Here is a 26,081-nt window from a genome sequence, read left to right as displayed (position 1 = left end):
GCCCTCCACCGCCTGAGCTGAGCTCTCCACCTGAGCTGAGCTCTCCACCGCCAGAGATCTCCACTGTCTGAGCTGAGCTCTCCACCGCCTGAGCTCTCCACGTGAGCTGACCTCTCCACCTGAGCTGAGCTCTCCACCGCCTGAGTTGAGCTCTCCACAGCCTTAGCAGAACTCTCCACCGCCTCAGCTGAACGCTCCATCGCCTGAGCTGAACTCTCCATCTGACCTGAACTCTCCACCTGAGCTGAGCGCTCCATCACCGGAGCTCTCCACCGCCTGAGCTCTCCACCAGCTGATCTCCCCACCTGAGCTGAGCTCTCCACCTGAGCTGAACTCTCCACCAGAGCTAAGCTCTCCACCGGCTGAGCTGAGCTCTCCGCCGCCTGAGCTGAGCTCTCCACCGCCTGAGCTGAGCTATCCACCGCCTGAGCTCTCCAGCAGAGCCGAGCTCTCCACCGCCTGAGCTGAGCTCTCGAAAGGAGCTGAGTTCTCCACCGGATGACCTCTCCATCGCCTTAGCTGAGCTCTCCGATGCCTGAGCTGAATTCTGCACCTGAGCTGAGCTCTCCACCGCCTGACCTCTCGACCACCTGATCTGAGCACTCCTCCACCTGGGCTCTCCACCGCCTTAGCTCTCCACCTGAGATGAGCTCTCCCCCTGAGCTGAGCTCTCCACCTGAGATGAGCTCTCCACCACCTGAGCTCTCCACCGCCTGAGCTCTCCACCTGAGCTGATCTCTACACATGAGGTGAGTTCTCCACCGCCTGAGCTGAGCTCTCCACCTGATTTGAGCTCACCATGTGAGCTGAGCTCTCGACCTGAGATGAGATCTCCACCTGAGCTAAGCTCTCCGCCGCCTGAGCTGAGCTCTCCGCCGCCTGAGCTGAGCTCTCCACCGCCTGAGCTGAGCTATCCACCGCCTGAGCTCTCCAGCAGAGCCGAGCTCTCCACCGCCTGAGCTCTCCACCTGAGCTGATCTCTCCACCTGAGCTGAGGTCTCCACCGCCTGAGCTCTCCACAGCCTGAGCTCTCCACAGCCTGAGCTCTCCACCTGAGCTGAGCTCTCCACCAGAGCTGAGCTCTCCACCTCCTGAGCTGAGCTCTCCGCCGCCTGAGCTGAGCTCTCCACCGCCTGAGCTGAGCTATCCACCGCCTGAGCTCTCCAGCAGAGCCGAGCTCTTCACCACCTGAGCTCTCCACCTGAGCTGATCTCTCCACCTGAGCTGAGGTCTCCCCCGCCTGAGCTCTCCACCGCCTGAGCTAAGGTCTCCACCGCCTGAGCTGTATAGCAGTGCTGAGCTCTCCACCGCCTGAGCGCTCCACCTGAGCTGATCTCTCCACCTGAGCTGAGCTCTCCACCTGAGCTGAGCTCTCCACCGCCTGAGTTGAGCTCTCCACCGCCTGAGCTGAGCTCTCCACCGCCTGAGCTGAGCTATCCACCCCCTGAGCTCGCCACCAGAGCGGGGCTCTCCACCGCCTGAGCTCTCCACCGCCTGAGCTCTGCACCTGAGCTGATCTCTTCACCTGAGCTGAGTTCTCCACCGCCTGAGATCTGCACCGCCTGAACTCTCCAACTGAGCTGAGCTCTCCCACTGAGATGTGCTCTCCAACTGAGAAATGCTCTCCAGCACCTGAGCTCTCCATAGCCTGAGCTCTCCACAGCCTGAGCTCTCCACCTGAGATGAGCTCTCCACCAGAGCTGAGCTCTCCACTGCCTGAGCTCTCCACCGTGTGAGCTCTCCACCTGAGCTGAGCTCTCCACGGCCTGAACTCTCCAACTGAGCTGAGCTCTCCCACTGAGATGTGCTCTCCAACTGAGATGTGCTCTCCACCACCTGAGCTATCCACCGCCTGAGCTCTCCACCAGACCTGAGCTCTCCACGGCCTGAGCTGAGATCTCTACTGCCTGAGCTGAACTCTCCACCTGAGCTGCCTTCTGCATCTGAGCTGAGCTCTCCACAGCCTGAGCTCTCCACCACCTGAGCTCTCCCCCTGAGCTGAGCTCTCCACCACCTTAGCTCTCCATCTGCGCTGAGCTCTCAACTTTAGCAGAGCTCTGCACCACCTGTGCTGAGTTCTCCACCACCTGAGCTGAGCTCTCGACAGGAGCTGAGCTCTCCACCGCCTGAGCTGACCTCTCCACCTGAGCTGAGCTCTCCACCGCCATAGCTGAGCTCTCCACCTGACCTGAGCTCTCCACTGCCTGAGATCTCGACCTGAGCTGAGCTCTCAACCTTAGCAGAGATGTCAACCGCATGTGCTGAGCTCTCCACCGCCTCAGCTGAGCTCTCGACAGGAGCTGAGTTCTCCACCGCCTGACCTCTCCATCGCCTTAGCTGAGCTCTCCGCTGCCTGAGATGAATTCTCCACATGAGCTGAGCTCTCCACCGCCTGACCTCTCGACCACCTGAGCAGAGCTCTCCTCCACCTGGGCTCTCCACCGCCTTAGCTCTCCACCTGAGATGAGCTCTCCACCTGAGATGAGATCTCCACCACCTGAGCTCTCCACGACCTGAGCTCTCCACCGCCTGAGCTCTCACCTGAGCTGAGCTCTCCACCACCTGAGCTCTCCACATGACCTGAGCTCTCCACCGCCTGAGCTGAGCTCTCCACTGCCTGAGCTGAACTCTCCACCTGAGCTGCCTTCTGCACCTGAGCTGAGCTCTCCACAGCCTGAGCTCTCCACCACCTGAGCTCTCCACCTGAGCTGAGCTCTCCACCACCTGAGCCCTCCACCTGCGCTGAGCTCTCAACTTTAGCAGAGCTCTCCACTGCCTGTGCTGAGTTCTCCACCACCTGAGCTGAGTTCTCGACAGGAGCTGAGCTCTCCACCGCCTGATCTGAATTCTCCACCTGAGCTGAGCTCTCCACCGCCTGACCTCTCGACCACCTGAGCTGAGCACTCCTCCACCTGGGCTCTCCACCGCCTGAGCTCTCCATCTGAGTTAAGCTCTCCACCTGAGCTGAGCTCTCCACTGTGTAAACGGACCTCTCATCCTGAGCTGAGCTCTCCACCTGAGATGAGATCTCCACCACCTGATCTCTCCACGACCTGAGCTCTCCACCGCCTGAGCTCTCACCTGAGCTGAGCTCTCCACAGCCTGAGCTCTCCACCACCTGAGCTCTCCACCTGCGCTGAGCTCTCAACTTTAGCAGAGCTCTCCACCACCTGTGCTGAGTTCTCCATCGCCTGAGCTGAGCTCTTGACAGGAGCTGAGCTCTCCACCGCCTGACCTCTCCAACGCCTGAGCTGAGCTCTCCGCCACCTGAGCTGAGCTCTCAACCGCCTGAGCTGACCTCTCCACCTGAGCTGAGAACTCCACCGCCTGTGATAGGGGGAATATAAACCATTATAGTCAGGGAACATAAGAGAGAAGAACTTGCGCAAGGAAGAGGGGCATCCACATTGAGAGACACCAGGTATCGATAACGTTGCTAGGTTACTATCTCTCAGGTCTGAGCAGAGACTTCCTCTAGTCCTTGAAGAGACATTTGTAAGAGATAAATCCCCCCGAATTCCGGTACAAGCTGTCCCAGGGGGTTCAGATAAGGAGCAGAGAACAACTGAGACTGCGCAGAAGGACAAGGTGAAAAGTTCGTTGGTGAGGAAGATGAGGTACTTCATCAACGAGACCCCCGCCCAGGAATTTACGACCACTGCCCCGGACCTGAGGAACCCAGGACACATGCGCAGGAGGGAGGAACCTAATTACCATACAAAGCGGGGATAGATCATAAATATGTATAGGCGCTTCATGAATAAACAATACTTTGTACCATATAAGCAGCTCAAAGGCTACGGGAGGGCACGCACGTCTGTGGTGGAGCGATCCCCCGTGCGTCCAGCGCTGAATAAACATACCTGCTTAACAACTAAAAAATTGTAGAGTTCTTTTCTCCGCAAGTCACCTGAGCTGAGCAGTCCTCCGCCTGAGCTCTCCACCTCAGCTGAGCTATCCAACTGAGCTCAGCTCTCTTCATGAGCTGAGCTCTCCACCGCCTGAGCTGAGCTCTCGCCCTGAGCTGAGCTCTCCAATGCCTGAGCTCACCACCGTCTGAGCACTCCATTTCCTTAGCTCTCCACCGCCTGAGTTCTCCAACGCCTGAGCTCTCCACCGCCTGAGCTGAGCTCTCCCCACCTGAGGTCTCGACCTGATCTGAGCTCTCCACCGCCTGAGCTATCCACTACATGAGCTCTCCACCTGATCTTTGCTCACCACCGCCTGTGCTCTCGACCTGAGCTGCGCTCTCGACCTGAGTTGACCTCTCCAACGCCTGAGCTCTCCACCGCCTCAGCTGAGCTCTCCACCTGAGCTGAGCTCTCCAGCGCCTGAGCTGATCTCTCCACCTCAGCTGAGCCCTCCACCGCCTGAGCTGAGCTCTCCACCTGAGCTGAGCTCTCCACCTGAGCTGAGCTCTCCACCGCCAGAGATCTCCACTGTCTGAGCTGAGCTCTCCACCGCCTGAGCTCTCCACGTGAGCTGACCTCTCCACCTGAGCTGAGCTCTCCACCGCCTGAGTTGAGCTCTCCACAGCCTTAGCAGAACTCTCCACCGCCTCAGCTGAACGCTCCATCGCCTGAGCTGAACTCTCCATCTGACCTGAGCTCTCCACCTGAGCTGAGCGCTCCATCACCGGAGCTCTCCACCGCCTGAGCTCTCCACCAGCTGATCTCCCCACCTGAGCTGAGCTCTCCACCTGAGCTGAGCTCTCCACCAGAGCTAAGCTCTCCACCGGCTGAGCTGAGCTCTCCGCCGCCTGAGCTGAGCTCTCCACCGCCTGAGCTGAGCTATCCACCGCCTGAGCTCTCCAGCAGAGCCGAGCTCTCCACCGCCTGAGCTGAGCTCTCGAAAGGAGCTGAGTTCTCCACCGGATGACCTCTCCATCGCCTTAGCTGAGCTCTCCGATGCCTGAGCTGAATTCTGCACCTGAGCTGAGCTCTCCACCGCCTGACCTCTCGACCACCTGATCTGAGCACTCCTCCACCTGGGCTCTCCACCGCCTGAGCTCTCCACCGCCTGAGCTCTGCACCTGAGCTGATCTCTTCACCTGAGCTGAGTTCTCCACCGCCTGAGCTCTCCACCGCCTGAGCTCTCCACCTGAGCTGAGCTCTCCACCGCCTGAACTCTCCAACTGAGCTGAGCTCTCCCACTGAGATGTGCTCTCCAACTGAAAAATGCTCTCCACCACCTGAGCTCTCCATAGCCTGAGCTCTGCACAGCCTGAGCTCTCCACCTGAGCTGAGCTCTCCACCTGAGATGAGCTCTCCACCAGAGCTGAGCTCTCCACTGCCTGAGCTCTCCACCGTGTGAGCTCTCCACCTGAGCTGAGCTCTCCACCGCCTGAACTCTCCAACTGAGCTGAGCTCTCCCACTGAGATGTGCTCTCCAACTGAGATGTGCTCTCCACCACCTGAGCTATCCACCGCCTGAGCTCTCCACCAGACCTGAGCTCTCCACGGCCTGAGCTGAGATCTCTACTGCCTGAGCTGAACTCTCCACCTGAGCTGCCTTCTGCATCTGAGCTGAGCTCTCCACAGCCTGAGCTCTCCACCACCTGAGCTCTCCCCCTGAGCTGAGCTCTCCACCACCTTAGCTCTCCACCTGCGCTGAGCTCTCAACTTTAGCAGAGCTCTGCACTACCTGTGCTGAGTTCTCCACCACCTGAGCTGAGCTCTCGACAGGAGCTGAGCTCTCCACCGCCTGAGCTGACCTCTCCACCTGAGCTGAGCTCTCCACCGCCATAGCTGAGCTCTCCACCTGACCTGAGCTCTCCACTGCCTGAGATCTCGACCTGAGCTGAGCTCTCAACCTTAGCAGAGATGTCAACCGCATGTGCTGAGCTCTCCACCGCCTCAGCTGAGCTCTCGACAGGAGCTGAGTTCTCCACCGCCTGACTTCTCCATCGCCTTAGCTGAGCTCTCCGCTGCCTGAGATGAATTCTCCACATGAGCTGAGCTCTCCACCGCCTGACCTCTCGACCACCTGAGCAGAGCTCTCCTCCACCTGGGCTCTCCACTGCCTTAGCTCTCCACCTGAGATGAGCTCTCCACCTGAGCTGAGCTCTCCACTGTGTGAATGGCACTCTCCACCTGAGATGAGCTCTCCACCTGAGATGAGATCTCCACCACCTGAGCTCTCCACCACCTGAGCTCTCCACCGCCTGAGCTCTCACCTGAGCTGAGCTCTCCACCACCTGAGCTCTCCACATGACCTGAGCTCTCCACCGCCTGAGCTGAGCTCTCCACTGCCTGAGCTGAACTCTCCACCTGAGCTGCCTTCTGCACCTGAGCTGAGCTCTCCACAGCCTGAGCTCTCCACCACCTGAGCGCTCCACCTGAGCTGAGCTCTCCACCACCTGAGCCCTCCACCTGCGCTGAGCTCTCAACTTTAGCAGAGCTCTCCACTGCCTGTGCTGAGTTCTCCACCACCTGAGCTGAGTTCTCGACAGGAGCTGAGCTCTCCACCGCCTGATCTGAATTCTCCACCTGAGCTGAGCTCTCCACCGCCTGACCTCTCGACCACCTGAGCAGAGATCTCCTCCACCTGGGCTCTCCACCGCCTTAGCTCTCCACCTGAGATGAGCTCTCCACCTGAGCTCAGCTCTCCACTGTGTGAATGGCCCTCTCCACCTGAGATGAGCTCTCCACCTGAGCTGAGCTCTCCACCACCTGAGCTCTCCACGACCTGAGCTCTCCACCGCCTGAGCTCTCACCTGAGCTGAGCTCTCCACAGCCTGAGCTCTCCACCACCTGAGCTCTCCACCTGCGCTGAGCTCTCAACTTTAGCAGAGCTCTCCACCACCTGTGCTGAGTTCTCCATCGCCTGAGCTGAGCTCTCGACAGGAGCTGAGCTCTCCACCGCCTGACCTCTCCAACGCCTGAGCTGAGCTCTCCGCCACCTGAGCTGAGCTCTCAACCGCCTGAGCTGACCTCTCCACCTGAGCTGAGATCTCCACCGCCTGTGATAGGGGGAATATAAACCATTATAGTCAGGGAACATAAGAGAGAAGAACTTGCGCAAGGAAGAGGGGCATCCACATTGAGAGACACCAGGTATCGATAACGTTGCTAGGTTACTATCTCTCAGGTCTGAGCAGAGACTTCCTCTAGTCCTTGAAGAGACATTTGTAAGAGATAAATCCCCCCGAATTCCGGTACAAGCTGTCCCAGGGGGTTCAGATAAGGAGCAGAGAACAACTGAGACTGCGCAGAAGGACAAGGTGAAAAGTTCGTTGGTGAGGAAGATGAGGTACTTCATCAACGAGACCCCCGCCCAGGAATTTACGACCACTGCCCCGGACCTGAGGAACCCAGGACACATGCGCAGGAGGGAGGAACCTAATTACCATACAAAGCGGGGATAGATCATAAATATGTATAGGCGCTTCATGAATAAACAATACTTTGTACCATATAAGCAGCTCAAAGGCTACGGGAGGGCACGCACGTCTGTGGTGGAGCGATCCCCCGTGCGTCCAGCGCTGAATAAACATACCTGCTTAACAACTAAAAAATTGTAGAGTTCTTTTCTCCGCAAGTCACCTGAGCTGAGCAGTCCTCCGCCTGAGCTCTCCACCTCAGCTGAGCTATCCAACTGAGCTCAGCTCTCTTCATGAGCTGAGCTCTCCACCGCCTGAGCTGAGCTCTCGCCCTGAGCTGAGCTCTCCAATGCCTGAGCTCACCACCGTCTGAGCACTCCATTTCCTTAGCTCTCCACCGCCTGAGTTCTCCAACGCCTGAGCTCTCCACCGCCTGAGCTGAGCTCTCCCCACCTGAGGTCTCGACCTGATCTGAGCTCTCCACCGCCTGAGCTATCCACTACATGAGCTCTCCACCTGATCTTTGCTCACCACCGCCTGTGCTCTCGGCCTGAGCTGCGCTCTCGACCTGAGTTGACCTCTCCAACGCCTGAGCTCTCCACCGCCTCAGCTGAGCTCTCCACCTGAGCTGAGCTCTCCAGCGCCTGAGCTGATCTCTCCACCTCAGCTGAGCCCTCCACCGCCTGAGCTGAGCTCTCCACCTGAGCTGAGCTCTCCACCGCCAGAGATCTCCACTGTCTGAGCTGAGCTCTCCACCGCCTGAGCTCTCCACGTGAGCTGACCTCTCCACCTGAGCTGAGCTCTCCACCGCCTGAGTTGAGCTCTCCACAGCCTTAGCAGAACTCTCCACCGCCTCAGCTGAACGCTCCATCGCCTGAGCTGAACTCTCCATCTGACCTGAACTCTCCACCTGAGCTGAGCGCTCCATCACCGGAGCTCTCCACCGCCTGAGCTCTCCACCAGCTGATCTCCCCACCTGAGCTGAGCTCTCCACCTGAGCTGAGCTCTCCACCAGAGCTAAGCTCTCCACCGGCTGAGCTGAGCTCTCCGCCGCCTGAGCTGAGCTCTCCACCGCCTGAGCTGAGCTATCCACCGCCTGAGCTCTCCAGCAGAGCCGAGCTCTCCACCGCCTGAGCTGAGCTCTCGAAAGGAGCTGAGTTCTCCACCGGATGACCTCTCCATCGCCTTAGCTGAGCTCTCCGATGCCTGAGCTGAATTCTGCACCTGAGCTGAGCTCTCCACCGCCTGACCTCTCGACCACCTGATCTGAGCACTCCTCCACCTGGGCTCTCCACCGCCTTAGCTCTCCACCTGAGATGAGCTCTCCCCCTGAGCTGAGCTCTCCACCTGAGATGAGCTCTCCACCACCTGAGCTCTCCACCACCTGAGCTCTCCACCTGAGCTGATCTCTACACATGAGGTGAGTTCTCCACCGCCTGAGCTGAGCTCTCCACCTGATTTGAGCTCACCATGTGAGCTGAGCTCTCGACCTGAGATGAGATCTCCACCTGAGCTAAGCTCTCCGCCGTCTGAGCTGAGCTCTCCGCCGCCTGAGCTGAGCTCTCCACCGCCTGAGCTGAGCTCTCCACCGCCTGAGCTGAGCTATCCACCGCCTGAGCTCTCCAGAAGAGCCGAGCTCTCCACCGCCTGAGCTCTCCACCTGAGCTGATCTCTCCACCTGAGCTGAGGTCTCCACCGCCTGAGCTCTCCACAGCCTGAGCTCTCCACAGCCTGAGCTCTCCACCTGAGCTGAGCTCTCCACCAGAGCTGAGCTCTCCACCTCCTGAGCTGAGCTCTCCGCCGCCTGAGCTGAGCTCTCCACCGCCTGAGCTGAGCTATCCACCGCCTGAGCTCTCCAGCAGAGCCGAGCTCTTCACCACCTGAGCTCTCCACCTGAGCTGATCTCTCCACCTGAGCTGAGGTCTCCCCCGCCTGAGCTCTCCACCGCCTGAGCTGTATAGCAGTGCTGAGCTCTCCACCGCCTGAGCGCTCCACCTGAGCTGATCTCTCCACCTGAGCTGAGCTCTCCACCTGAGCTGAGCTCTCCACCGCCTGAGTTGAGCTCTCCACCGCCTGAGCTGAGCTCTCCACCGCCTGAGCTGAGCTATCCACCCCCTGAGCTCGCCACCAGAGCCGGGCTCTCCACCGCCTGAGCTCTCCACCGCCTGAGCTCTGCACCTGAGCTGATCTCTTCACCTGAGCTGAGTTCTCCACCGCCTGAGCTCTCCACCGCCTGAGCTCTCCACCTGAGCTGAGCTCTCCACCTGAGCTGAGCTCTCCACCGCCTGAACTCTCCAACCGAGTTGAGCTCTCCCAGTGAGATGTGCTCTCCAACTGAGATGTGCTCTCCACCACCTGAGCTCTCCATAGCCTGAGCTCTGCACAGCCTGAGCTCTCCACCTGAGCTGAGCTCTCCACCTGAGCGGAGCTCTCCACCAGAGCTGAGCTCTCCACCTCCTGAGCTGAGCTCTCCGCCGCCTGAGCTGAGCTCTCCACCTGAGCTGAGGTCTCCCCCGCCTGAGCTCTCCACCGCCTGAGCTAAGGTCTCCACCGCCTGAGCTGTATAGCAGTGCTGAGCTCTCCACCGCCTGAGCGCTCCACCTGAGCTGATCTCTCCACCTGAGCTGAGCTCTCCACCTGAGCTGAGCTCTCCACCGACTGAGTTGAGCTCTCCACCGCCTGAGCTGAGCTCTCCACCGCCTGAGCTGAGCTATCCACCCCCTGAGCTCGCCACCAGAGCGGGGCTCTCCACCGCCTGAGCTCTCCACCGCCTGAACTCTCCAACTGAGCTGAGCTCTCCCACTGAGATGTGCTCTCCAACTGAGAAATGCTCTCCACCACCTGAGCTCTCCATAGCCTGAGCTCTCCACCTGAGATGAGCTCTCCACCAGAGCTGAGCTCTCCACTGCCTGAGCTCTCCACCGTGTGAGCTCTCCACCTGAGCTGAGCTCTCCACCGCCTGAACTCTCCAACTGAGCTGAGCTCTCCCACTGAGATGTGCTCTCCAACTGAGATGTGCTCTCCACCACCTGAGCTATCCACCGCCTGAGCTCTCCACCAGACCTGAGCTCTCCACGGCCTGAGCTGAGATCTCTACTGCCTGAGCTGAACTCTCCACCTGAGCTGCCTTCTGCATCTGAGCTGAGCTCTCCACAGCCTGAGCTCTCCACCACCTGAGCTCTCCCCCTGAGCTGAGCTCTCCACCACCTTAGCTCTCCATCTGCGCTGAGCTCTCAACTTTAGCAGAGCTCTGCACCACCTGTGCTGAGTTCTCCACCACCTGAGCTGAGCTCTCGACAGGAGCTGAGCTCTCCACCGCCTGAGCTGACCTCTCCACCTGAGCTGAGCTCTCCACCGCCATAGCTGAGCTCTCCACCTGACCTGAGCTCTCCACTGCCTGAGATCTCGACCTGAGCTGAGCTCTCAACCTTAGCAGAGATGTCAACCGCATGTGCTGAGCTCTCCACCGCCTCAGCTGAGCTCTCGACAGGAGCTGAGTTCTCCACCGCCTGACCTCTCCATCGCCTTAGCTGAGCTCTCCGCTGCCTGAGATGAATTCTCCACATGAGCTGAGCTCTCCACCGCCTGACCTCTCGACCACCTGAGGAGAGCTCTCCTCCACCTGGGCTCTCCACCGCCTTAGCTCTCCACCTGAGATGAGCTCTCCACCTGAGCTCAGCTCTCCACTGTGTGAATGGCCCTCTCCACCTGAGATGAGCTCTCCACCTGAGATGAGCTCTCCACCACCTGAGCCCTCCACCTGCGCTGAGCTCTCAACTTTAGCAGAGCTCTCCACCGCCTGTGCTGAGTTCTCCACCACCTGAGCTGAGTTCTCGACAGGAGCTGAGCTCTCCACCGCCTGATCTGAATTCTCCACCTGAGCTGAGCTCTCCACCGCCTGACCTCTCGATCACCTGAGCTGAGCACTTCTCCACCTGGGCTTTCCACCGCCTGAGTTCTCCATCTGAGTTAAGCTCTCCACCTGAGCTGAGCTCTCCACTGTGTAAACGGACCTCTCATCCTGAGCTGAGCTCTCCACCTGAGATGAGATCTCCACCACCTGATCTCTCCACGACCTGAGCTCTCCACCGCCTGAGCTCTCACCTGAGCTGAGCTCTCCACAGCCTGAGCTCTCCACCTGCGCTGAGCTCTCAACTTTAGCAGAGCTCTCCACCACCTGTGCTGAGTTCTCCATCGCCTGAGCTGAGCTCTCGACAGGAGCTGAGCTCTCCACCGCCTGACCTCTCCAACGCCTGAGCTGAGCTCTCCGCCACCTGAGCTGAGCTCTCAACCGCCTGAGCTGACCTCTCCACCTGAGCTGAGATCTCCACCGCCTGTGATAGGGGGAATATAAACCATTATAGTCAGGGAACATAAGAGAGAAGAACTTGCGCAAGGAAGAGGGGCATCCACATTGAGAGACACCAGGTATCGATAACGTTGCTAGGTTACTATCTCTCAGGTCTGAGCAGAGACTTCCTCTAGTCCTTGAAGAGACATTTGTAAGAGATAAATCCCCCCGAATTCCGGTACAAGCTGTCCCAGGGGGTTCAGATAAGGAGCAGAGAACAACTGAGACTGCGCAGAAGGACAAGGTGAAAAGTTCGTTGGTGAGGAAGATGAGGTACTTCATCAACGAGACCCCCGCCCAGGAATTTACGACCACTGCCCCGGACCTGAGGAACCCAGGACACATGCGCAGGAGGGAGGAACCTAATTACCATACAAAGCGGGGATAGATCATAAATATGTATAGGCGCTTCATGAATAAACAATACTTTGTACCATATAAGCAGCTCAAAGGCTACGGGAGGGCACGCACGTCTGTGGTGGAGCGATCCCCCGTGCGTCCAGCGCTGAATAAACATACCTGCTTAACAACTAAAAAATTGTAGAGTTCTTTTCTCCGCAAGTCACCTGAGCTGAGCAGTCCTCCGCCTGAGCTCTCCACCTCAGCTGAGCTATCCAACTGAGCTCAGCTCTCTTCATGAGCTGAGCTCTCCACCGCCTGAGCTGAGCTCTCGCCCTGAGCTGAGCTCTCCAATGCCTGAGCTCACCACCGTCTGAGCACTCCATTTCCTTAGCTCTCCACCGCCTGAGTTCTCCAACGCCTGAGCTCTCCACCGCCTGAGCTGAGCTCTCCCCACCTGAGGTCTCTACCTGATCTGAGCTCCCCACCGCCTGAGCTATCCACTACATGAGCTCTCCACCTGATCTTTGCTCACCACCGCCTGTGCTCTCGACCTGAGCTGCGCTCTCGACCTGAGTTGACCTCTCCAACGCCTGAGCTCTCCACCGCCTCAGCTGAGCTCTCCACCTGAGCTGAGCTCTCCAGCGCCTGAGCTGATCTCTCCACCTCAGCTGAGCCCTCCACCGCCTGAGCTGAGCTCTCCACCTGAGCTGAGCTCTCCACCTGAGCTGAGCTCTCCACCGCCTGAGCTCTCCACGTGAGCTGACCTCTCCACCTGAGCTGAGCTCTCCACCGCCTGAGTTGAGCTCTCCACAGCCTTAGCAGAACTCTCCACCGCCTCAGCTGAACGCTCCATCGCCTGAGCTGAACTCTCCATCTGACCTGAGCTCTCCACCTGAGCTGAGCGCTCCATCACCGGAGCTCTCCACCGCCTGAGCTCTCCACCAGCTGATCTCCCCACCTGAGCTGAGCTCTCCACCTGAGATGAGCTCTCCACCAGAGCTAAGCTCTCCACCGGCTGAGCTGAGCTCTCCGCCGCCTGAGCTGAGCTCTCCACCGCCTGAGCTGAGCTATCCACCGCCTGAGCTCTCCAGCAGAGCCGAGCTCTCCACCGCCTGAGCTGAGCTCTCGAAAGGAGCTGAGTTCTCCACCGGATGACCTCTCCATCGCCTTAGCTGAGCTCTCCGATGCCTGAGCTGAATTCTGCACCTGAGCTGAGCTCTCCACCGCCTGACCTCTCGACCACCTGATCTGAGCACTCCTCCACCTGGGCTCTCCACCGCCTTAGCTCTCCACCTGAGATGAGCTCTCCCCCTGAGCTGAGCTCTCCACCTGAGATGAGCTCTCCACCACCTGAGCTCTCCACCGCCTGAGCTCTCCACCTGAGCTGATCTCTACACATGAGGTGAGTTCTCCACCGCCTGAGCTGAGCTCTCCACCTGATTTGAGCTCACCATGTGAGCTGAGCTCTCGACCTGAGATGAGATCTCCACCTGAGCTAAGCTCTCCGCCGTCTGAGCTGAGCTCTCCGCCGCCTGAGCTGAGCTCTCCACCGCCTGAGCTGAGCTCTCCACCGCCTGAGCTGAGCTATCCACCGCCTGAGCTCTCCAGAAGAGCCGAGCTCTCCACCGCCTGAGCTCTCCACCTGAGCTGATCTCTCCACCTGAGCTGAGGTCTCCACCGCCTGAGCTCTCCACAGCCTGAGCTCTCCACAGCCTGAGCTCTCCACCTGAGCTGAGCTCTCCACCAGAGCTGAGCTCTCCACCTCCTGAGCTGAGCTCTCCGCCGCCTGAGCTGAGCTCTCCACCGCCTGAGCTGAGCTATCCACCGCCTGAGCTCTCCAGCAGAGCCGAGCTCTTCACCACCTGAGCTCTCCACCTGAGCTGATCTCTCCACCTGAGCTGAGGTCTCCCCCGCCTGAGCTCTCCACCGCCTGAGCTGTATAGCAGTGCTGAGCTCTCCACCGCCTGAGCGCTCCACCTGAGCTGATCTCTCCACCTGAGCTGAGCTCTCCACCTGAGCTGAGCTCTCCACCGCCTGAGTTGAGCTCTCCACCGCCTGAGCTGAGCTCTCCACCGCCTGAGCTGAGCTATCCACCCCCTGAGCTCGCCACCAGAGCCGGGCTCTCCACCGCCTGAGCTCTCCACCGCCTGAGCTCTGCACCTGAGCTGATCTCTTCACCTGAGCTGAGTTCTCCACCGCCTGAGCTCTCCACCGCCTGAGCTCTCCACCTGAGCTGAGCTCTCCACCTGAGCTGAGCTCTCCACCGCCTGAACTCTCCAACCGAGTTGAGCTCTCCCAGTGAGATGTGCTCTCCAACTGAGATGTGCTCTCCACCACCTGAGCTCTCCATAGCCTGAGCTCTGCACAGCCTGAGCTCTCCACCTGAGCTGAGCTCTCCACCTGAGCGGAGCTCTCCAACAGAGCTGAGCTCTCCACCGCCTGAGCTCTCCACCTGAGATGAGCTCTCCACCTGAGCTGAGCTCTCCACCGCCTGAACTCTCCAACTGAGCTGAGCTCTCCCACTGAGATGTGCTCTCCAACTGAGAAATGCTCTCCACCACCTGAGCTCTCCATAGCCTGAGCTCTCCACAGCCTGAGCTCTCCACCTGAGATGAGCTCTCCACCAGAGCTGAGCTCTCCACTGCCTGAGCTCTCCACCGTGTGAGCTCTCCACCTGAGCTGAGCTCTCCACCGCCTGAACTCTCCAACTGAGCTGAGCTCTCCCACTGAGATGTGCTCTCCAACTGAGATGTGCTCTCCACCACCTGAGCTATCCACCGCCTGAGCTCTCCACCAGACCTGAGCTCTCCACGGCCTGAGCTGAGATCTCTACTGCCTGAGCTGAACTCTCCACCTGAGCTGCCTTCTGCATCTGAGCTGAGCTCTCCACAGCCTGAGCTCTCCACCACCTGAGCTCTCCCCCTGAGCTGAGCTCTCCACCACCTTAGCTCTCCACCTGCGCTGAGCTCTCAACTTTAGCAGAGCTCTGCACCACCTGTGCTGAGTTCTCCACCACCTGAGCTGAGCTCTCGACAGGAGCTGAGCTCTCCACCGCCTGAGCTGACCTCTCCACCTGAGCTGAGCTCTCCACTGCCATAGCTGAGCTCTCCACCTGACCTGAGCTCTCCACTGCCTGAGATCTCGACCTGAGCTGAGCTCTCAACCTTAGCAGAGATGTCAACCGCATGTGCTGAGCTCTCCACCGCCTCAGCTGAGCTCTCGACAGGAGCTGAGTTCTCCACCGCCTGACCTCTCCATCGCCTTAGCTGAGCTCTCCGCTGCCTGAGATGAATTCTCCACATGAGCTGAGCTCTCCACCGCCTGACCTCTCGACCACCTGAGCAGAGATCTCCTCCACCTGGGCTCTCCACCGCCTTAGCTCTCCACCTGAGATGAGCTCTCCACCTGAGCTCAGCTCTCCACTGTGTGAATGGCCCTCTCCACCTGAGATGAGCTCTCCACCTGAGATGAGATCTCCACCACCTGAGCTCTCCACGACCTGAGCTCTCCACCGCCTGAGCTCTCACCTGAGCTGAGCTCTCCACCACCTGAGCCCTCCACCTGCGCTGAGCTCTCAACTTTAGCAGAGCTCTCCACCGCCTGTGCTGAGTTCTCCACCACCTGAGCTGAGTTCTCGACAGGAGCTGAGCTCTCCACCGCCTGATCTGAATTCTCCACCTGAGCTGAGCTCTCCACCGCCTGACCTCTCGATCACCTGAGCTGAGCACTTCTCCACCTGGGCTTTCCACCCCCTTAGCTCTCCTTCTGAGTTAAGCTCTCCACCTGAGCTGAGCTCTCCACTGTGTAAACGGACCTCTCATCCTGAGCTGAGCTCTCCACAGCCTGTGCTGAGTTCTCCACCACCTGAGCTGAGCTCTCGACAGGAGCTGAGCTCTCCGCCGCCTGAGCTGAGCTCTCCACCGCCTGAGCTGAGCTATCCACCGCCTGAGCTCTCCAGCAGAGCCGAGCTCTCCACCGCCTGAGCTGAGCTCTCGAAAGGAGCTGAGTTCTCCACCGGATGAACTCTCCATCGCCTTAGCTGAGCTCTCCGATGCCTGAGCTGAATTCTGCACCTGAGCTGAGCTCTCCACCGCCTGACCTCTCGACCACCTGATCTGAGCACTCCTCCACCTGGGCTCTCCACCGCCTTAGCTCTCCACCTGAGATGAGCTCTCCCCCTGAGCTGAGCTCTCCACCTGAGATGAGCTCTCCACCACCTGAGCTCTCCACCGCCTGAGCTCTCCACCTGAGCTGATCTCTACACATGAGGTGAGTTCTCCACCGCCTGAGCTGAGCTCTCCACCTGATTTGAGCTCACCATGTGAGCTGAGCTCTCGACCTGAGATGAGATCTCCACCTGAGCTAAGCTCTCCGCCGTCTGAGCTGAGCTCTCCGCCGCCTGAGCTGAGCTCTCCACCGCCTGAGCTGAGCTATCCACCGCCTGAGCTCTCCAGCAGAGCCGAGCTCTCCACCGCCTGAGCTCTCCACCTGAGCTGATCTCTCCACCTGAGCTGAGGTCTCCACCGCCTGAGCTCTCCACAGCCTGAGCTCTCCACAGCCTGAGCTCTCCACCTGAGCTGAGCTCTCCACCAGAGCTGAGCTCTCCACCTCCTGAGCTGAGCTCTCCGCCGCCTGAGCTGAGCTCTCCACCGCCTGAGCTGAGCTATCCACCGCCTGAGCTCTCCAGCAGAGCCGAGCTCTTCACCACCTGAGCTCTCCACCTGAGCTGATCTCTCCACCTGAGCTGAGGTCTCCCCCGCCTGAGCTCTCCACCGCCTGAGCTAAGGTCTCCACCGCCTGAGCTGTATAGCAGTGCTGAGCTCTCCACCGCCTGAGCGCTCCACCTGAGCTGATCTCTACACCTGAGCTGAGCTCTCCACCTGAGCTGAGCTCTCCACCGCCTGAGTTGAGCTCTCCACCGCCTGAGCTGAGCTCTCCACCGCCTGAGCTGAGCTATCCACCCCCTGAGCTCGCCACCAGAGCCGGGCTCTCCACCGCCTGAGCTCTCCACCGCCTGAGCTCTGCACCTGAGCTGATCTCTTCACCTGAGCTGAGTTCTCCACCGCCTGAGCTCTCCACCGCCTGAGCTCTCCACCTGAGCTGAGCTCTCCACCTGAGCTGAGCTCTCCACCGCCTGAACTCTCCAACCGAGTTGAGCTCTCCCAGTGAGATGTGCTCTCCAACTGAGATGTGCTCTCCACCACCTGAGCTCTCCATAGCCTGAGCTCTCCACAGCCTGAGCTCTCCACCTGAGCTGAGCTCTCCACCTGAGCGGAGCTCTCCAACAGAGCTGAGCTCTCCACCGCCTGAGCTCTCCACCGCGTGAGCTCTCCACCTGAGCTGAGCTCTCCACCGCCTGAACTCTCCAACTGAGCTGAGCTCTCCCACTGAGATGTGCTCTCCAACTGAGAAATGCTCTCCACCACCTGAGCTCTTCATAGCCTGAGCTCTCCACAGCCTGAGCTCTCCACCTGAGATGAGCTCTCCACCAGAGCTGAGCTCTCCACTGCCTGAGCTCTCCACCGTGTGAGCTCTCCACCTGAGCTGAGCTCTCCACTGCCTGAACTCTCCAACTGAGCTGAGCTCTCCCACTGAGATGTGCTCTCCAACTGAGATGTGCTCTCCACCACCTGAGCTATCCACCGCCTGAGCTCTCCACCAGACCTGAGCTCTCCACGGCCTGAGCTGAGATCTCTACTGCCTGAGCTGAACTCTCCACCTGAGCTGCCTTCTGCATCTGAGCTGAGCTCTCCACAGCCTGAGCTCTCCACCACCTGAGCTCTCCCCCTGAGCTGAGCTCTCCACCACCTTAGCTCTCCATCTGCGCTGAGCTCTCAACTTTAGCAGAGCTCTGCACCACCTGTGCTGAGTTCTCCACCACCTGAGCTGAGCTCTCGACAGGAGCTGAGCTCTCCACCGCCTGAGCTGACCTCTCCACCTGAGCTGAGCTCTCCACCGCCATAGCTGAGCTCTCCACCTGACCTGAGCTCTCCACTGCCTGAGATCTCGACCTGAGCTGAGCTCTCAACCTTAGCAGAGATGTCAACCGCATGTGCTGAGCTCTCCACCGCCTCAGCTGAGCTCTCGACAGGAGCTGAGTTCTCCACCGCCTGACCTCTCCATCGCCTTAGCTGAGCTCTCCGCTGCCTGAGATGAATTCTCCACATGAGCTGAGCTCTCCACCGCCTGACCTCTCGACCACCTGAGGAGAGCTCTCCTCCACCTGGGCTCTCCACCGCCTTAGCTCTCCACCTGAGATGAGCTCTCCACCTGAGCTCAGCTCTCCACTGTGTGAATGGCCCTCTCCACCTGAGATGAGCTCTCCACCTGAGATGAGCTCTCCACCACCTGAGCCCTCCACCTGCGCTGAGCTCTCAACTTTAGCAGAGCTCTCCACCGCCTGTGCTGAGTTCTCCACCACCTGAGCTGAGTTCTCGACAGGAGCTGAGCTCTCCACCGCCTGATCTGAATTCTCCACCTGAGCTGAGCTCTCCACCGCCTGACCTCTCGATCACCTGAGCTGAGCACTTCTCCACCTGGGCTTTCCACCGCCTGAGTTCTCCATCTGAGTTAAGCTCTCCACCTGAGCTGAGCTCTCCACTGTGTAAACGGACCTCTCATCCTGAGCTGAGCTCTCCACCTGAGATGAGATCTCCACCACCTGATCTCTCCACGACCTGAGCTCTCCACCGCCTGAGCTCTCACCTGAGCTGAGCTCTCCACAGCCTGAGCTCTCCACCTGCGCTGAGCTCTCAACTTTAGCAGAGCTCTCCACCACCTGTGCTGAGTTCTCCATCGCCTGAGCTGAGCTCTCGACAGGAGCTGAGCTCTCCACCGCCTGACCTCTCCAACGCCTGAGCTGAGCTCTCCGCCACCTGAGCTGAGCTCTCAACCGCCTGAGCTGACCTCTCCACCTGAGCTGAGATCTCCACCGCCTGTGATAGGGGGAATATAAACCATTATAGTCAGGGAACATAAGAGAGAAGAACTTGCGCAAGGAAGAGGGGCATCCACATTGAGAGACACCAGGTATCGATAACGTTGCTAGGTTACTATCTCTCAGGTCTGAGCAGAGACTTCCTCTAGTCCTTGAAGAGACATTTGTAAGAGATAAATCCCCCCGAATTCCGGTACAAGCTGTCCCAGGGGGTTCAGATAAGGAGCAGAGAACAACTGAGACTGCGCAGAAGGACAAGGTGAAAAGTTCGTTGGTGAGGAAGATGAGGTACTTCATCAACGAGACCCCCGCCCAGGAATTTACGACCACTGCCCCGGACCTGAGGAACCCAGGACACATGCGCAGGAGGGAGGAACCTAATTACCATACAAAGCGGGGATAGATCATAAATATGTATAGGCGCTTCATGAATAAACAATACTTTGTACCATATAAGCAGCTCAAAGGCTACGGGAGGGCACGCACGTCTGTGGTGGAGCGATCCCCCGTGCGTCCAGCGCTGAATAAACATACCTGCTTAACAACTAAAAAATTGTAGAGTTCTTTTCTCCGCAAGTCACCTGAGCTGAGCAGTCCTCCGCCTGAGCTCTCCACCTCAGCTGAGCTATCCAACTGAGCTCAGCTCTCTTCATGAGCTGAGCTCTCCACCGCCTGAGCTGAGCTCTCGCCCTGAGCTGAGCTCTCCAATGCCTGAGCTCACCACCGTCTGAGCACTCCATTTCCTTAGCTCTCCACCGCCTGAGTTCTCCAACGCCTGAGCTCTCCACCGCCTGAGCTGAGCTCTCCCCACCAGAGGTCTCGACCTGATCTGAGCTCTCCACCGCCTGAGCTATCCACTACATGAGCTCTCCACCTGATCTTTGCTCACCACCGCCTGTGCTCTCGACCTGAGCTGCGCTCTCGACCTGAGTTGACCTCTCCAACGCCTGAGCTCTCCACCGCCTCAGCTGAGCTCTCCACCTGAGCTGAGCTCTCCAGCGCCTGAGCTGATCTCTCCACCTCAGCTGAGCCCTCCACCGCCTGAGCTGAGCTCTCCACCTGAGCTGAGCTCTCCACCGCCTGAGCTCTCCACGTGAGCTGACCTCTCCACCTGAGCTGAGCTCTCCACTGCCTGAGTTGAGCTCTCCACAGCCTTAGCAGAACTCTCCACCGCCTCAGCTGAACGCTCCATCGCCTGAGCTGAACTCTCCATCTGACCTGAGCTCTCCACCTGAGCTGAGCGCTCCATCACCGGAGCTCTCCACCGCCTGAGCTCTCCACCAGCTGATCTCCCCACCTGAGCTGAGCTCTCCACCTGAGCTGAGCTCTCCACCAGAGCTAAGCTCTCCACCGGCTGAGCTGAGCTCTCCGCCGCCTGAGCTGAGCTCTCCACCGCCTGAGCTGAGCTATCCACCGCCTGAGCTCTCCAGCAGAGCCGAGCTCTCCACCGCCTGAGCTGAGCTCTCGAAAGGAGCTGAGTTCTCCACCGGATGACCTCTCCATCGCCTTAGCTGAGCTCTCCGATGCCTGAGCTGAATTCTGCACCTGAGCTGAGCTCTCCACCGCCTGACCTCTCGACCACCTGATCTGAGCACTCCTCCACCTGGGCTCTCCACCGCCTTAGCTCTCCACCTGAGATGAGCTCTCCCCCTGAGCTGAGCTCTCCACCTGAGATGAGCTCTCCACCACCTGAGCTCTCCACCGCCTGAGCTCTCCACCTGAGCTGATCTCTACACATGAGGTGAGTTCTCCACCGCCTGAGCTGAGCTCTCCACCTGATTTGAGCTCACCATGTAGCTGAGCTCTCGACCTGAGATGAGATCTCCACCTGAGCTAAGCTCTCCGCCGTCTGAGCTGAGCTCTCCGCCGCCTGAGCTGAGCTCTCCACCGCCTGAGCTGAGCTCTCCACCGCCTGAGCTGAGCTCTCCACCGCCTGAGCTCTCCAGCAGAGCCGAGCTCTCCACCGCCTGAGCTCTCCACCTGAGCTGATCTCTCCACCTGAGCTGAGGTCTCCACCGCCTGAGCTCTCCACAGCCTGAGCTCTCCACAGCCTGAGCTCTCCACCTGAGCTGAGCTCTCCACCAGAGATGAGCTCTCCACCTCCTGAGCTGAGCTCTCCGCCGCCTGAGCTGAGCTCTCCACCGCCTGAGCTGAGCTATCCACCGCCTGAGCTCTCCAGCAGAGCCGAGCTCTTCACCACCTGAGCTCTCCACCTGAGCTGATCTCTCCACCTGAGCTGAGGTCTCCCCCGCCTGAGCTCTCCACCGCCTGAGCTAAGGTCTCCACCGCCTGAGCTGTATAGCAGTGCTGAGCTCTCCACCGCCTGAGCGCTCCACCTGAGCTGATCTCTCCACCTGAGCTGAGCTCTCCACCTGAGCTGAGCTCTCCACCGCCTGAGTTGAGCTCTCCACCGCCTGAGCTGAGCTCTCCACCGCCTGAGCTGAGCTATCCACCCCCTGAGCTCGCCACCAGAGCCGGGCTCTCCACCGCCTGAGCTCTCCACCGCCTGAGCTCTGCACCTGAGCTGATCTCTTCACCTGAGCTGAGTTCTCCACCGCCTGAGCTCTCCACCGCCTGAGCTCTCCACCTGAGCTGAGCTCTCCACCTGAGCTGAGCTCTCCACCGCCTGAACTCTCCAACCGAGTTGAGCTCTCCCAGTGAGATGTGCTCTCCAACTGAGATGTGCTCTCCACCACCTGAGCTCTCCATAGCCTGAGCTCTCCACAGCCTGAGCTCTCCACCTGAGCTGAGCTCTCCACCTGAGCGGAGCTCTCCAACAGAGCTGAGCTCTCCACCGCCTGAGCTCTCCACCGCGTGAGCTCTCCACCTGAGCTGAGCTCTCCACCGCCTGAACTCTCCAACTGAGCTGAGCTCTCCCACTGAGATGTGCTCTCCAACTGAGAAATGCTCTCCACCACCTGAGCTCTCCATAGCCTGAGCTCTCCACAGCCTGAGCTCTCCACCTGAGATGAGCTCTCCACCAGAGCTGAGCTCTCCACTGCCTGAGCTCTCCACCGTGTGAGCTCTCCACCTGAGCTGAGCTCTCCACTGCCTGAACTCTCCAACTGAGCTGAGCTCTCCCACTGAGATGTGCTCTCCAACTGAGATGTGCTCTCCACCACCTGAGCTATCCACCGCCTGAGCTCTCCACCAGACCTGAGCTCTCCACGGCCTGAGCTGAGATCTCTACTGCCTGAGCTGAACTCTCCACCTGAGCTGCCTTCTGCATCTGAGCTGAGCTCTCCACAGCCTGAGCTCTCCACCACCTGAGCTCTCCCCCTGAGCTGAGCTCTCCACCACCTTAGCTCTCCACCTGCGCTGAGCTCTCAACTTTAGCAGAGCTCTGCACCACCTGTGCTGAGTTCTCCAACACCTGAGCTGAGCTCTCGACAGGAGCTGAGCTCTCCACCGCCTGAGCTGACCTCTCCACCTGAGCTGAGCTCTCCACTGCCATAGCTGAGCTCTCCACCTGACCTGAGCTCTCCACTGCCTGAGATCTCGACCTGAGCTGAGCTCTCAACCTTAGCAGAGATGTCAACCGCATGTGCTGAGCTCTCCACCGCCTCAGCTGAGCTCTCGACAGGAGCTGAGTTCTCCACCGGATGAACTCTCCATCGCCTTAGCTGAGCTCTCCGATGCCTGAGCTGAATTCTGCACCTGAGCTGAGCTCTCCACCGCCTGACCTCTCGACCACCTGAGCAGAGCTCTCCTCCACCTGGGCTCTCCACCGCCTTAGCTCTCCACCTGAGATGAGCTCTCCCCCTGAGCTGAGCTCTCCACCTGAGATGAGCTCTCCACCACCTGAGCTCTCCACCGCCTGAGCTCTCCACCTGAGCTGATCTCTACACATGAGGTGAGTTCTCCACCGCCTGAGCTGAGCTCTCCACCTGATTTGAGCTCACCATGTGAGCTGAGCTCTCGACCTGAGATGAGATCTCCACCTGAGCTAAGCTCTCCGCCGTCTGAGCTGAGCTCTCCGCCGCCTGAGCTGAGCTCTCCACCGCCTGAGCTGAGCTATCCACCGCCTGAGCTCTCCAGCAGAGCCGAGCTCTCCACCGCCTGAGCTCTCCACCTGAGCTGATCTCTCCACCTGAGCTGAGGTCTCCACCGCCTGAGCTCTCCACAGCCTGAGCTCTCCACAGCCTGAGCTCTCCACCTGAGCTGAGCTCTCCACCAGAGCTGAGCTCTCCACCTCCTGAGCTGAGCTCTCCGCCGCCTGAGCTGAGCTCTCCACCGCCTGAGCTGAGCTATCCACCGCCTGAGCTCTCCAGCAGAGCCGAGCTCTTCACCACCTGAGCTCTCCACCTGAGCTGATCTCTCCACCTGAGCTGAGGTCTCCCCCGCCTGAGCTCTCCACCGCCTGAGCTAAGGTCTCCACCGCCTGAGCTGTATAGCAGTGCTGAGCTCTCCACCGCCTGAGCGCTCCACCTGAGCTGATCTCTACACCTGAGCTGAGCTCTCCACCTGAGCTGAGCTCTCCACCGCCTGAGTTGAGCTCTCCACCGCCTGAGCTGAGCTCTCCACCGCCTGAGCTGAGCTATCCACCCCCTGAGCTCGCCACCAGAGCCGGGCTCTCCACCGCCTGAGCTCTCCACCGCCTGAGCTCTGCACCTGAGCTGATCTCTTCACCTGAGCTGAGTTCTCCACCGCCTGAGCTCTCCACCGCCTGAGCTCTCCACCTGAGCTGAGCTCTCCACCTGAGCTGAGCTCTCCACCGCCTGAACTCTCCAACCGAGTTGAGCTCTCCCAGTGAGATGTGCTCTCCAACTGAGATGTGCTCTCCACCACCTGAGCTCTCCATAGCCTGAGCTCTCCACAGCCTGAGCTCTCCACCTGAGCTGAGCTCTCCACCTGAGCGGAGCTCTCCAACAGAGCTGAGCTCTCCACCGCCTGAGCTCTCCACCGCGTGAGCTCTCCACCTGAGCTGAGCTCTCCACCGCCTGAACTCTCCAACTGAGCTGAGCTCTCCCACTGAGATGTGCTCTCCAACTGAGAAATGCTCTCCACCACCTGAGCTCTTCATAGCCTGAGCTCTCCACAGCCTGAGCTCTCCACCTGAGATGAGCTCTCCACCAGAGCTGAGCTCTCCACTGCCTGAGCTCTCCACCGTGTGAGCTCTCCACCTGAGCTGAGCTCTCCACTGCCTGAACTCTCCAACTGAGCTGAGCTCTCCCACTGAGATGTGCTCTCCAACTGAGATGTGCTCTCCACCACCTGAGCTATCCACCGCCTGAGCTCTCCACCAGACCTGAGCTCTCCACGGCCTGAGCTGAGATCTCTACTGCCTGAGCTGAACTCTCCACCTGAGCTGCCTTCTGCATCTGAGCTGAGCTCTCCACAGCCTGAGCTCTCCACCACCTGAGCTCTCCCCCTGAGCTGAGCTCTCCACCACCTTAGCTCTCCATCTGCGCTGAGCTCTCAACTTTAGCAGAGCTCTGCACCACCTGTGCTGAGTTCTCCACCACCTGAGCTGAGCTCTCGACAGGAGCTGAGCTCTCCACCGCCTGAGCTGACCTCTCCACCTGAGCTGAGCTCTCCACCGCCATAGCTGAGCTCTCCACCTGACCTGAGCTCTCCACTGCCTGAGATCTCGACCTGAGCTGAGCTCTCAACCTTAGCAGAGATGTCAACCGCATGTGCTGAGCTCTCCACCGCCTCAGCTGAGCTCTCGACAGGAGCTGAGTTCTCCACCGCCTGACCTCTCCATCGCCTTAGCTGAGCTCTCCGCTGCCTGAGATGAATTCTCCACATGAGCTGAGCTCTCCACCGCCTGACCTCTCGACCACCTGAGGAGAGCTCTCCTCCACCTGGGCTCTCCACCGCCTTAGCTCTCCACCTGAGATGAGCTCTCCACCTGAGCTCAGCTCTCCACTGTGTGAATGGCCCTCTCCACCTGAGATGAGCTCTCCACCTGAGATGAGCTCTCCACCACCTGAGCCCTCCACCTGCGCTGAGCTCTCAACTTTAGCAGAGCTCTCCACCGCCTGTGCTGAGTTCTCCACCACCTGAGCTGAGTTCTCGACAGGAGCTGAGCTCTCCACCGCCTGATCTGAATTCTCCACCTGAGCTGAGCTCTCCACCGCCTGACCTCTCGATCACCTGAGCTGAGCACTTCTCCACCTGGGCTTTCCACCGCCTGAGTTCTCCATCTGAGTTAAGCTCTCCACCTGAGCTGAGCTCTCCACTGTGTAAACGGACCTCTCATCCTGAGCTGAGCTCTCCACCTGAGATGAGATCTCCACCACCTGATCTCTCCACGACCTGAGCTCTCCACCGCCTGAGCTCTCACCTGAGCTGAGCTCTCCACAGCCTGAGCTCTCCACCTGCGCTGAGCTCTCAACTTTAGCAGAGCTCTCCACCACCTGTGCTGAGTTCTCCATCGCCTGAGCTGAGCTCTCGACAGGAGCTGAGCTCTCCACCGCCTGACCTCTCCAACGCCTGAGCTGAGCTCTCCGCCACCTGAGCTGAGCTCTCAACCGCCTGAGCTGACCTCTCCACCTGAGCTGAGATCTCCACCGCCTGTGATAGGGGGAATATAAACCATTATAGTCAGGGAACATAAGAGAGAAGAACTTGCGCAAGGAAGAGGGGCATCCACATTGAGAGACACCAGGTATCGATAACGTTGCTAGGTTACTATCTCTCAGGTCTGAGCAGAGACTTCCTCTAGTCCTTGAAGAGACATTTGTAAGAGATAAATCCCCCCGAATTCCGGTACAAGCTGTCCCAGGGGGTTCAGATAAGGAGCAGAGAACAACTGAGACTGCGCAGAAGGACAAGGTGAAAAGTTCGTTGGTGAGGAAGATGAGGTACTTCATCAACGAGACCCCCGCCCAGGAATTTACGACCACTGCCCCGGACCTGAGGAACCCAGGACACATGCGCAGGAGGGAGGAACCTAATTACCATACAAAGCGGGGATAGATCATAAATATGTATAGGCGCTTCATGAATAAACAATACTTTGTACCATATAAGCAGCTCAAAGGCTACGGGAGGGCACGCACGTCTGTGGTGGAGCGATCCCCCGTGCGTCCAGCGCTGAATAAACATACCTGCTTAACAACTAAAAAATTGTAGAGTTCTTTTCTCCGCAAGTCACCTGAGCTGAGCAGTCCTCCGCCTGAGCT

The sequence above is a fragment of the Strix aluco genome, chromosome W (assembly GCF_031877795.1).
Source record: "Strix aluco isolate bStrAlu1 chromosome W, bStrAlu1.hap1, whole genome shotgun sequence".
Lineage (NCBI taxonomy): Eukaryota > Metazoa > Chordata > Aves > Strigiformes > Strigidae > Strix > Strix aluco.
Note: the sequence above shows the minus strand (reverse complement) of the source record.